Raw genomic sequence first — 14,374 nt, 5'->3', positions numbered from 1 at the left:
CACTCCATCCTTGTGTTGTTCCTACACTGAAGTCGTTGTGCAAAAAGGGCACTAGCTAGGGTTGCCAAGCTCCAGGTACTAGCTGGAGATCTCTCGCTATTACAACTGATCTCCAACTGATAGAGATCAGTTCACCTGGAGAAAATGGCCGCTTTGGCAAATGGACTCTATGGCATTGAAGTCACTCCCCTCCTCAAACTCCACCCTCTGCAAGCTCCACCCCAAAAACGTCCCGCTGGTGGCGAAGAGTGACCTGGCAACCCTAGTACTGGCTGATGCTGTCCAATGTGACATCTCTAATTTTCTTCTCCTCACCCCAGAGTAGAATTCAGTGGCTGAATGTGTATGTTAAGCTTCAAACCAATAAGGAATTGCAAATAGGGTTACCAGGTCCCTCTTTGCCACTGGCGGGAGGTTTTTGGGGCAGAGTCTGAGGAGGGCGGGGTTTGAGGAGGGAAGGGACTTCAGTGCCATAGAGTCTAATTGCCAAAGCAGCCATTTACTCCAGGGGAACTGATCTCTATCGGCTGGAGGTCAGTTGTAATAGCAGATTTCCAGCTAGTACCTGGAGGTTGGAAACCCTAGTTGCAAGGGTACCACTCAGCTTGGCCTTGCTACACCTAATGCTGGGAATTTATGACTGGATCATCCAGGCTGTAATTCAGCCACAAAAAGCTGCTTGTTGAAGAGAGATATGGGTCAGGCCAATACTGCTGGAGAAATGAGATTTAACTCCTCCACCACCCTCGTACCATTTTCCTGAACAAACCACAGGTTGCTCCTGGCCTCAGTAGGAGGGGGAAGAACAGGCCGTTTGGTTTCTTCCAGGGAGAGACAGTTTTAATTTGGAAAATGGACAGAGGGAGGGGGGGGACAGCTACACCTCTCCTTTTTTGTGCTGCACCAAAATCTATATCCCCTCCCCTTGAAGCTGCTTTTTGATGCAGAATGGCATGTCAGATCCCCAAACTCACAAGGAGTTTAGCAGCACACGTGCAGCCTCCCAACAAGGTAAATAACAGCCCCTCCCCCTGTGGTCCCTGGGCTCCTTCCCCCCCTCCACATTGTGGTCTCAATCCCCTGCTGCATTTTTACACAGGCATTGCCACTGGAGACTTGCAACTACGTTTTGGCTACAAGTACCTATGGCAAATTAGTGTAAAGTGTCATGTGCAGTTTGGCCCCGGGCCAACCACTTCTGAGTAGGTTTGCCAGGAATGGTCTGGCAACCAGTGGGAGACCAGGGAGGGTAGGGGCGTAGAATCATAGGGTTGGAAAGGACCTCCAGGGTCATCTACTCCAACCCACTCCACAATGCAGGAAATTCACAACTACCTCCCTCCCCGCACCCCCAGTGACCCCTACACTGCCGTTCCCAACCCTGGAAACTATTCAATAGCAGTGAGCCCATCTGTATAAATCAACATTTTATTCCATCATAAGATCTTAGGATAAGATGATAAGAATCCATGCCCAGAACTGACTTATGGGCAAAGAAGGGAAAATATTATATTCTTATATTTTCCCACCCCATCCCAAGGGGCCAAGATGGGCTGCCATCTATTACCTCAAGCTGTTCGTGCTATAATCCAGTAAATTAGGTTGGGTTGGAAGAAAGCAACTTGGCAAAGGCTCCTCAGTGAGTTTTTTGGCAGAGAAGTTATAAAAAACAAGCAGGTGCAGAGCTTAGAAGATTGGAGTAGGGACAGCCATTTTCAGATCTCATTCTGCTGTAGACCTTACAAGATGACCTTGGGCCAATGACTCTTTCAGTGTAAATCTGCCTCACAGGGCTAAAAGTGAGGGTAAGACAGGGGGAAGACACCCACAAAAGCCACTGTGAGCTCACTGAAGGAAGGGCAAGATCAAAATGTAACAAATGACCAAATACTGGTTCCCATGAGAGAAATTCAGTTTCAACATGCCTAGGCACCCAAAGGTGTTTTTGTCTCAGATTCAGGCAGCTCTTTTAAGTAGTACATTTCCTTCTGTCATCCCACGCACTTGTCGAAACTCTTGCTGAGTGAGGAGTACACGCCAGATGATGATTCCTGAGGGAACTTCAAATGATCAGAGCAGGAAACAAAAAGCACAATCCACACTGCGGCCGGAAGTTCTGGGATGTTGCCTGACAATGAAATGGCTGCATATGATTATTTCCTTTGCATTAGCAGAAAGCTTTGTCTTGTGAGTATAACGGAAGACATTTGCAAAGAGCCAACAGAGCACAACCCTAAGGGCACTGTTAAAAGCTGACATCAACTGAAGCATGCTACAGGCAATGGTTTGTTCTCTCATACGACAATGTTTGGGAAGGAGATTTCTGCCTACATTATAATTTTAGTGTGAGGCATCAATAGATCTCTGCTAATAATCCATTCTCCAGTTTTGGAGAACCCACATGTGAAGCTTGGCATAAGGGACCACAGCTGTGGTAGATGCCATGAGTAAGGTTGCCAGATCTCCCCTCTCTATTGATGGGAGGTTCTGGGGGGTGGGGCTGGGGCAATCGGATGCACACATGACACGATCACATAACTTCCTTTGGGGTTTGAGTGCTAAAGCGGCCACAGCGATGTGGCGCTTCTGGGAGTAATCCAGAGAACTGTGAATAGCCCAATGTCACCCAGCTGGCTTCTTGTGGAGGAGTGGGGAATCAATCCCGGTTCACCAGATTAGAGTCCGTCGCTCATGTGGTGGCGTGGGGAATCAAACCCGGTTCTCCAGATTAGAGTCCACTGCTCTTAACCACCACACCACACTGGCTCTCATATAAAAAAAAATAGCAGTCTATTTTCTAACACAGTTCCTCTGTGTCTTCTCATTATCTACCTCTAAAGATAACATCAAATGGTTTGAAGAGGAAGGGGACTGAAAACTACGCAACTGCCTTTAGTCAACAGGAATAATCTGTTATTGCAAATTGTGCAGCGGAGGCAATGACATCAAAATAATGTCAGCTCATTCAAAACAGCCCCAATGTACGTCTTGTGGTAAGCACTCAGGACTCTGCAATGTCACAGTAACAAAAGCAGCAATAACAGCCAACCACAAGGAGAAAGAAGGGGCACGAAAGTTTGGAATCCAGATGTCTTTGGATATACAGGGGAAAGAACTATGAAAGACTGAAAACAGATCATCAGATAAAGAAGTGCGAAGAGTAGAAATGTAATAGGGTTGCCAGGTCCCTCTTCGCCACCGGTGGGAGGTTTTTGGACCGGAGCCTGAGGAGGGCATGGTTTGGGGAGGGGAGGGAATTACATGCCATACAGTCCAATTGCCAAAGAGGCCATTTTCTCCAGGTGAACTGATCTCTATCAGCTGGAGATCAGTTGTAATAGCAGGGTTGGCGGCAACCCTAAATATAAAATTTCCAGAAATTTTACCATCCCATATCCAGACTGATACGAAAACTGAACCCTTCGAGCTGGCATGCAGGCAGATCTGTGCTGCCTGTTTTTAATGTTTCCTCTCACCTAAAATAATAAAATACACTGTACACTGCGTTGTAGGTGGAGACTGAAAGACTGCCGTTCTTACTTTGCTTATTGATTGTTGTTGCTCTTGTTTAACAGCTTATACAGGTATCCTGGTGAGATAGTTACACCTTTGCTGGTTCAAGGTACACAAAATTATCAAAAAATATTGTTTAAAATATCATTCAGGCTATGTGTATAAAGTGTATATAAAACACAAATGAATTTGGGTCCCATCCTCAAGATATCTCATTATGTATATGCAACAATTCCAAAATGTTCCAGTATATGGAAAGATCTGAAATAGCAGGAGTTGTAATAGCAGGAGATCTCCAGCTAGTACCTGGAGGTTGGCAACCCTATTTGCAATATAAATATTTCTTTTATGCTTAAGAACCCCTGAAACATATTTCAGCCACTTTTACCACAGGCAATTTCCCCACTCGAGATCTATCTACCCCACCCCTGTCTGCTGCCTTTTTCTCTTCAGAATTAGAGACATGTGGGCCAATATGAATGAGAAAACCACTCACCCATACTGCTGTTCCAGTCCCATTTAGCATCCTCTGCGGCTCCATTAAAATAAAAACAATAGACTTCCACATCACATTAAGCTTTAAAAAAAGAGTTTCCACATTGCATCTCATTCTGCCATGAATGAACCCCAGGCCCAGGTACTGAAAAATACGGGATAGTTGGTAATCGGGTTGCCAAACCCAGGTTGGGAAATTCCTGGAGATTTTAGGAGTGGAGGCTGGGGAAGGCAGGTTTTGGGGAGGGGAGAGACCTCAGCAGGGCATAATGCCATAGAGTCGGCCCTCCAAAAAGCAGCCATTTCTTCAGGGGAACTGTTCTCTGTAGTCTGGAGATAAGTTGTTGTTCTGGGCGATCTCCGGGCTCCACCTGGAAACTGGCAACCCTAGCTGGTAATTATGGTAAGTCGGTAGCCCCAAACTTTGAGCCTATCTAAATGTTAAACTTGGGATGGGGATCAGCACCCCTGGAAATTGTTTCTCCTATTGCTGTATTATTACGCAAGTCTTAATATGTAAATCCTGCCCAGAAAGAGTCAGCGTGGTGTAGTGGTTAAGAGCTGTGGTTTGGAGTGGTGGACTCTGATCTGGAGAACCAGGTTTGATTCCCCATTCCTCCACATGAGCGGTGGAGGCTAATCTGGTGAACTGGATTTGTTTCCCCACTCCTACACACGAAGCCAGCTGGGTGACCTTAATATGTTTACAGAGCAATCTCAAGAACACTTTCCTGGAGCATCTCCCCGGCATTCAATCCCAGGCATCTCCACCTAAGGGACTAGGCAAGTAGGTGATGTGAAAGACCTCTGCCTGTAGGGTTGCCAACCTCCAGGTACTACCTGAAGATCTCCTACTATTACAACTCATCTCCAGCCGATAGAGATCAGTTCACCTGGAGAAAATGGCCGCTTTGGCAATTGGACTCTATGGCATTGAAGTCCCTCCCCTCCCCAAACCCCACCCCCCTAGGCTCAACCCCAAAAACCTCCTGCCAGTGGAAAAGAGGGACCTGACAGCCCTATCTGCCTGAGACCCTGGAGAGCTGCTGCCAATCTGAGTAGACAATACTGACTTTGATGGACTGAGGGTCTGATTCATTATAAGGCAACTTCATGTGTTCATGTGAAGGGTCCTAACCAACATTAGTAATCTCAAAGGAAGTTACAAAAGAGTTATAATAAGCTTATTCCTATTTATCCAGTGGGTTTCATCCACCTCTACAGTTTTCACGGTGTCGCCGCACTGCTCCTGTTTATCTGGAGCCAAATGGAAGACCGTGGTCCCAATCTAGGGCTCACACATATTGTGTAGCATGCATAAAACCTCCACAAGCAAAGAGGCATTCACTTCAATATCACAAAAAAGCTTCACATACACAATGGAAAAAGGTACACAGAACATTCCTAAACACTGAAAAGAATGAGGCTGCCTAGAGTCACACACCCCTCCCAAAAGATTGGTACTAAGGTCTAAAGGTCACAAAGTACGAAAGGAGGTGAATTTAATACTGGGGGCACTGGTTATTTCACCACCGCACCAATGTATATGTAATGCACTACATTAGTCAGGTTATAAACCATACAGCCTACTTGGCAGATTGTCTCAGAAAGGACTGAGGTTTGGGATTTAGACCACAGGAATGATGAGTAACCAGAAAAACCTAGGGGCAGACTAGAAAGCAAACAGCAGAACTAAGCATGAGCACAAGAATTCAGTCGGTGTCCAAGAAGACATGAGTGGGTGAGCTTTCAGTACTCTTTCCTAAGAATCAGAATCAACAATGAAAATGCAGAAGAGAAATACAAAAACGATGAATACTGCAAAAATATACTGTTCTGTTTATTGTAATTTTCCTTAATTGCCATGAAAAGCAAGTGTGTCACTTTACTCTTTCCTGCTCCATCCCATTCCCTTAGTGTCCCTCTTGATTCACTTCCCTTGCAAGATTTGTTTGACTTTGCTAATTGGAAAGCTTCCATGTCAATTTCATCTCTCTCCTTTCCCCCTCCGACCTTTTTGAATTCTCTAACCGGACTGCTCTTATTCCCATAACTTTTCATAACCCGAACAAATGTAATGCACGGTGCTTTGGGTGTTATTCTCCCAACTGCTCTAAAATGTAACGACATGTCTCTAATAAAGAACTTAGGGTTGCCAACCTCCAGGTGATCTCCTGTTATTACAATGGACCTCCAGCCGATAAAGATCAGTTCATCTGGAAAAAAATGGCCACTTTGCCAATTGGACTCTATGAAGTCCCTCTCCTCCTCAGGCCCTGCCCCAAAAACTTCCCGCCAGTGGCGAAGAGGGACCTGGCAACCCTAAAAGAACTTGCTGCCTTCAGTGTTCTGTTTAAATTTGGTCTTTACACAGTTCCCCTTTTTTCCCTCTTACTCAGGGTTTATTTCAGCCATTTCTGCCCTGGATCGCAGTACGCTGTCTTCCTTCATGCAATTATGCAGCCATAATGAGCGATCTATGCCATTCTATTGGACCAAATGCAAGAAGACTCATATAGCAGCCGGAGGCAATGATGTGAGCAACCTCATGCTTTTGACGGCAGAATGGATGCTGGGCTGCCCTGTGTCACACCACCTCTTGTTTTGGAGGAATAAGTGACATCACAGCCACTCCCATTTCCTCCTATGTCAGAATGGCAGGAAGAGAAACAACACCCCGCTCAGTTTATACCTCTGTTGCTGCACGCTTCAGCCCTCCGGCTCATGGGGAGGGGAGGAATCCGCATATTTTATTGCAGTGCATTCTGTGTTTAATTACTTACAAACACTGAGGGGAGTTACTTGAAGAGCATGGGAAGAACAATTAAGAAATGCAAATTCCTTGCTGTGCCATAAATTATTTTGAATTACCTGTGTGTGTTCTAGCATTGCAGGAACAACCAATTAGTCACGAAATGAACCGCATAAGAATAATTTCCAAAATTGATTAGGAGACTGTCTTTCATCATTCAGAGTTAAGCTTTTCTGGTATCAGAACGATGAGCGAATCAACACATGAAGCTTGTGATACTTGCTGAAGATCACTGTATGCAAATTCATTGGCCTATTGTTTGCAGACAGATTTGGGGTGGTAAAGGTAAAGGAGACGGGTGGATATTTTATTTTCCTGAATGTCTTACGTAATCATCTATGACAAATGATTCATGTATGGTACAAATTTATATTGGCTTTATACCAATTGTTAAGAGCTCCCTACCACTACCCCTCACCATCCCAGAAAAAAAAAAAAAATCCTCGGTATTTTACAGTGTCATCCTAAGCAGAAATCATAGAATCATAGAGTTGGAAGTGGCCATAGAGGCCATCTAATCCAACCCCGTGCTCCAAGTCAGTTTTTATTATGGCCCACAGGCCATCCAGAAGCAGAATAAAATAATTAAAAACAGAAGCAAAAAACTGATAAAAACATTGATGTAAAGTAAATTAACTGTGTAAAACCCCTCTATGCATCACTTGTCTTACGATACCTACATTTAAAAGGTTAGAGTCTGGATGAAATAAGCACTGGACATCATTTCAGCTGGCATTTTCATTGCAGAATATACAAACTTGGTGTGGGGGTTGCAGTGCTGGGGCCCTGATGGACAGGGCAGCCACCCCCAATCAGAGGTCAGGGACTTGGGGGCTGAGCAAGGAGATGGAACCAGCTCCAGGGAGGAGAGAAGCGGAACTAGGCAGATAACCTGCCAGTCAGCGTTCCTCCTGCCCCCTAGAAATAGGAGGCTGCCAGAGGGCACAGGACACCCCCAGAAGAAGAAGAAGAGTTAGTCTTTATATGCTGACTTTCTCCACCACTCAAGGGGGAATAGGCGCAGAAGGGTGCGACTCTACTTTGGATGGCACCGTTAGTGAGAGTGCTGAGGATACTCTGTTAGACATTCCTAACCATGCTCATGAGGATACTCTGTTAGACATTCCTAACCATGCTACAATCTGGAGATCAGTTATAATTCTGGGAGATCTCTAGGCCCCACCTGGAGGTTGGCAACCCTACAGTACTTCCAGGACAACATAAAATAGTGACAAAATCATACAACCTTACTGCACCTGAAAAAAAAGTTTATTTGTTAGAGTTGCCAGGTCCCCCCTTGCCAATGGTGGGAGCTTCGTGTAGGCAGGGCTGGAGGTGGTGACTTGCACACATGTGCTGACATTACATCTTGGTTTGCCCCGGAAGCGCCGGCATCACACAGGATGCCCTAGCACATTCCTCCAAAAACTCTATGGAAACCATAGAGTTTTTTTGGGGAGTGCTAGAGCATCCCCATCGCGGAAACCTGGAAGTGACATCATCACGCTGCACGAGGGGTTCACCACTCCCCTCAGCTTGCCTGCTTCCGCCCACCGACCAGCTGAGGGGCAGCGGGCAGTCCAGTTAATTGGTGGGCAATTGCCCGCCATAACCGGACATATGGAACCCTATTACTTGTTTTGATGCACAAAATTGGGGAGAGACAGACTTCTATTCCAGAGACTGAGACTTCAAGAAGAATCTAGTAGTTCTGGCATCACTCTGGAAAACAAACAAGATCCCAACACTTCAAACATGGTTAGACAAATCCCTAGAATATATTACTATGGCACATTTAACGGAATATATGAAAGATAATACACGAGAACAGAACTATGAGAGATGGAGATCCTTTTATGAATTTATTAAAACACCAAACAAAAGATCTAATTAAACCAACTTACTAATAGGAAAAAATAACAATAATAATTTGGAAGACAGTATTACAAAAAGGGGTAGATATTGCTAGAAAGTAACAAAATGATATGTAAATAATATTATTTTCCTTTCTCCCTGGTATGTCTATATATAAATGAAAATAACAATAATAATAATAATAAAAACAAAATCCACTTTGCGAGTAAGTTAATGTATTACTATACTCCACAGGGGATAGCACTAGGCATATCAATGTTGAACAATATTGCTGTAATGTTTTCTTTTTTTCCTTCCCTTCCCCTTTTTTTTCCTCCTGTACCCTTATTTGTTATTGAAAATTAATAAAAATATTTTTTTTTAAAAAAAGAAGAATCTAGTATAGACTCCTCACCTTTTAAAAATCATGCACCAAACCTTAATCTGAGGTAATAGGGCAACTAATAGGAGGGGGTGAAAGAGAGCTGGATTTATGACTAGGGTTGCCAGGTCCCTCTTTGCCACCAGTGGGAGGTTTTGGGGGCAGAGCCTGAGGAGGAAGGGTTTGGGGAGGGACTTCAATGTCATACAGTCCAATGGCCAAAGTGGCCATTTTCTCCAGATGAATTGATCTCTATCGGCTGGAGTCAGTTGTAATAGCAGGAGATCTCCAGCTACTACCTGGAGGTCGGCATCCCTATTTATGACAAATTAAGAAAACCATAGATTAGGGAGACAGATATTGAGGGACTTCTAAAAACAAAATATTACTAACAATTACTAAATTACCATTTTTGAGAATGCTGTGGGATCTCTTAAATTTGACAGATTACAGCCTCAGTTTATCTTAACTCAGCCCTGCATCTTTCCGGTTTTACTGCTGATATTTTTAGTGGGGAGAAAGCGATTAAGGGGGGAGTTAAACTCTCCAGCACACGTTAAAGAAAATGCCTTTTCTTCCGTTGACATGCAAATGATTTACTGGCAACCAAAGAGCAGAATGACAGAGAGAGGATGTTAGGAGTGGGAGTAAGGAGCTAAGGGGGAAGCCTGCCAGCACAGTGTGTGTGTGAGTGTGGGGGGGATAAGAAAGTAAATGTCGCCTTCCAAATTGGCCAAGAACACAACACACTCAGCCTGGCACTAGTGTTGCCAACATCCAGTAGGGACCTGGAGATCTCCCAGAATCACAACTGATGTCCAGATGACAAAGAGGGACTTCAGTGCCATAGAGTCCAATTGCCAAAGTGGCCATTTTCTCCAGGTGAACTGCCCCTATCGGTGGCAATCAGTTGTAATAGCAGCAGATCTCCGGCTAGTACCTGAAGGTTGGCAACCCTACACACATCCCTTAACAGGTTTTTTTTGAAAACTCAGTCATTGCTCAGCTATTGGGGAGAAGTCTTTGCCAGGCTGTTGAAGGGGCCTGGCAAGATTGTTGCCAGGTTGGCATTTCTGCAGTGACGCGATGAGCAGGACGGGGCTAGAGAGAGGCAGTGCCAGATGGCAGTAAGCGGCACAGGGAACAGATCATGTGAATGTTGTACCTGTGTGTCTCAATTCCACCCGCTGATACCTGCACAGCGGGGGTGGCATTTTCACACCCCTGATAATCTCAACTGGGTTAAGAGCAGGGTGAAAATTTAGTAAAATTAAAATTAAAAAAGCAGCCGTGTTTCACATCGAATGGGCAAGTTTTGCTTTTGGCATCGTAGGAGGTTGATGCTCTGCAAGAAGGAAAATAATTATCCAAACACGTTCTCGCATGCCTGGCGAATGGAAACTTGCACTCAGCGCAAACTTTCATCATCAGTACTTTCACTTTTCGGGTAAGGTTAATCTGTTTCCTGCAGACCTTATATGGAATGTGGAAGTGCACTTAAAACAGGTGAGACTATCGGAAGTCTTTAAGGGGGCAAAATTATAATGTACCAGAGTACAGTCTTTGGAACTTAGAAGAAACATATTTTGGGTGAGAGTCATAAGCAGAAAAGAGGGAAATTGTTTTCATGCTTACCTGACTTCCGTTGAGGCATTACAGGTTGGGGATCTGTTACGTTTGTTGATTTGGGTACCCCAAACCAAGCACATGTTCCATTGATGGATCTGAGCCCCCACTTGCTTCTGACATCGTGTTGTTTTTTTTAATTCACTGAAACATAAATATCCTACTGAAAGTGAAGACGCAGGTTTGCCTCTCAGGTAGGGTTGCCAGTTCTGGGTTGGGAAATACCTGGAGATTTTGGGGGTGGAGCCTGAGGAGAGTGGGGTTTGGGGAGGGAAGGGGCTTCAATGTAACAATGTAACATAATGCCATAGAGTCCACCTTCCAAAGCGGCCGTTTCCTCCAGATGAACTATCTCTATCGGCTGGAGATCAATTGTAATAGCAGATCTCCAGCTAGTACCTGGAGGTTGGCAACCCAAAGCATTCCCACCACTAATATGTGAGGCTTGTCACCTCTGGCAACAGAAGCCTGAATTCAGCAAGCAGAGCTGTGCATCTCTATGAGGATTGGGTGTCAAGCAGACACAAGCCCGGGTGGAACAAATGAAAGCTGTCCTGTGGAGGTTCAGGGTGGAGTTTGCTCCTTACCTGCCGAAGTTACGGGAAAAAGTACTCTTTGCTGAAAACGTTCCAAGTATTCACTTTTGGCAGAGCTAGTGACAGGCTGTCCGTGACGTACTACGTTTCCGGCGTCGCAATTGTCAAAAAGAAGGAAACGGAACAAGAGGTAACAAGGCTCTGTATAATAATAACATTAGACAGCTGATGTTTGCATGGGTCTGTGGAAATTGCTGACAGTCGGGGGACCCGGAGCTACTTGATCAAAAAAATTACAGTCAAGTTTCTATATCTAACCTACTTGCTAAAGCAAGTGCAGTGGGAAATCCCGCATGCAGTGTGGTTTGCCCCATTTTCAGGCCTCAGTTTCCACCTGACACTGCAAACCCTTCCTCTCCCAATCAGAGACTGATTGAAGGGTGAAAAAGGGGAACTCCCTCAGCACAGATTTCCATTGCCTCTGTGCCTCGGCGCACCCTGCGGCGGATGCCGTCCCAGGCAGACTTCGGCTTCCTTCGCTCAGCACACACAACCACGTGCGAGCCACTTCTGAGTGGTGCTACCCCACATAGCCGCGGTATGAATCAGAGACATGTTAGGCAGCGGAAGATGATATTTCGGAAACCCCACATCAATGGGCCTGCCTTTTCCATGGTACAAGGCAGCCCATGACAGAGGAGTGGTCAAGATCAGTGGCTCTTCCTTCCAGAGAACCCTCGAGTCCACTTGGCTCCCTGTTGTGATGTGAACAACTCAGATGTCTAGCGAATGGCACGTATTGGAATGGAAAGGTTCTATGCATCATGTTCCCCTCTAAACCCACAAATAAGGACAATCAGTACCTAAGCAGAATGACGCCTACTTTTCTTCATCTCTGTTTAAATGCAGAAGGTTAACTTGCAATTGAACTATTTGGGTTATCTTCTTTTTATGCACACTGTGGGGGAATTTCCATTTGGGGCTCTGTTGTGCTATTTTTTCCCTTTACCCACCTATGAGCATAGTCAGAATAATGGGACATTTGTAGGTCCATGCACTCCTCTCGTACAGGAGTTACTTGCAAGACATGATGACAGAGGACCTGATAAGGATTTGAGGAGCTCAAAAGACACCCTTCCATTTCCCCCCTCATGTCCCATTACTCTGCCTGCATGTGTAGTTGGGGGAGGGGGGCTAAAATGGTGTTCTGTCTCCCACACATGGGCCCTGCACCCACAAAGCAAGTAGATCATTCACCAACTATTTTAAAAATATATATATGGATAGGCTGATTTGAAAGGCCAGTTTGTATATCATGGCCCTTTTCAACTGGTCTGTGCACTGGAAGTGACCATATTATGAACTATAAATCAGGTAGTTTTCTCCACACAGAGCCACACTTGAGGAAGGGGGAACATTTGCACAAATGTGGAGAAAATAGTTTGATTTCACACTACAGCTATAGGTAGGGTTGCCAACCTCCAGGTACTAGCTGGAGATCTGCTATTACAACTGATCTCCAGCTGATAGAAATCAGTTCACCTGGAGAAAAGCACTTTGGCAATTGAACTCTATGGAATTGAAACCCCACCCTTCTCAGGCCCCGCACCAAAAATCTCCAGGTACTTCCCAACCCAGAGCTGGCAACCCTAGCTATAGGGGTGCAGAAGTGACTTTAAAACACTGCAACCATAGCTATAGTGTAGAACAGGCATTGCAAGTTACTGAACCAAGAAACTGATACTTCAGTCCTCCACCTGCTTTGACATACATAAACTACAAATCAATGGGACTGACTTTTGCATAGGTGTGAGCGAAGTGAGCGCCAGTGAGATACAGGGACTGGAATGTCAGACTCGGTCTGGGAGGCACAGGTTCCAATCTCCACTCTGCCACAGAAGCTCACTGGGCTGCCTCGGCTCAGTCGCTCACGGTCAGCCCAGCCTACCTCACAGGGTTGTTGTTGTGAGGGTCAAATGGAGGAGAATGGGACAATGGTGTAAGCCACTTTGACAGCACACTCCTAATCAGAGATGCATCCTTCTAAGTCCATTGAAGTCAATGGGCTTAGAAGGCTGTAACTTTGCTTAAATTGCATTACGAGTCTCCATTGGGGGAAAAGTGGGGCTTAAATATATCTAGATAAATAAAATAAAAATAATGGAGCAGAGTAGTTAGAGTGCTGGACTTGGAGAGATGTGGATACCATTTACCAGGCCCAAGTGGGTACAGTTTTCTGTACCCAGGACTGTCTAATCTGAACTGCCAGCACATTACTCTGATATAGTCTATTGATATCATTTTAAAAATGGTTTTATTTCCAGGCACACAACACTCTACGGGAGCTGGTGGGAGGAAGGAACCATGTTACACGGGAAGGTGGGTAAATTAAGGTTTTGTTTTTCTGTCGGCACCGCAACATCTATGCCATGTTGTGCCACTCTCTAGATACCATTTGCAACTAAGCATTATAATTTCTTCTTTCACTTAAAAAACTCACCCTTCACATACGGCATGTTACAGGTTGGTACAAAGGCCAGAGAAATGATGTGTGGACTTTGCTTATCCACGAAGCTCGTTGGAATTAGCTGTTTCAGGACATATGAGGCTGCTGCTACAACAGCAACCCCCTCTCCACTGGGAATCTTTAGTAATACAAAATGTGTGCTGTGGCATCCCTGCACTGTGAATCTCCCTGCTCCTGAAAGTCTGACTTGCGCTCACCTCTAGCTGCACAGTCTTGCTATTAGAGGATAGGAGTATAGCTTAATAGGAGATAGGGTTATCACTTAATTTTGCTAGTAAAATGCCTGTTCTCTCTCCCCTCGCTTGGATCCTACAGAAAACATAAGGTTTATTCATTTTTGTAAGTGTTCAGGATATGCTGGCATTCACATTTAGGATCAGGGTGCTGATCCCATTTCAGGAATAGTATTTTGGCAGGGGGTAGGTATATGCACAGAAAGACAAAGACATAGAAAACAAACAAACAAAGTAGTTGCTCATGGGTACATAATTAGACTTTCTAATCAAAATTGCAGATAGTAGTGAAGTTAATTTCTATGACTTCACTAATAATTCTGCACAGTGCCTGAACTCATACATTCTAAAATCCTGCTTAGTGGCAGATCAAGTTCAATTATTGTGCTATGTTCT

Source organism: Euleptes europaea, chromosome 5 (assembly GCF_029931775.1).
Source record: "Euleptes europaea isolate rEulEur1 chromosome 5, rEulEur1.hap1, whole genome shotgun sequence".
Taxonomy (NCBI): domain Eukaryota; kingdom Metazoa; phylum Chordata; class Lepidosauria; order Squamata; family Sphaerodactylidae; genus Euleptes; species Euleptes europaea.
This window is presented reverse-complemented; position numbering follows the sequence as displayed.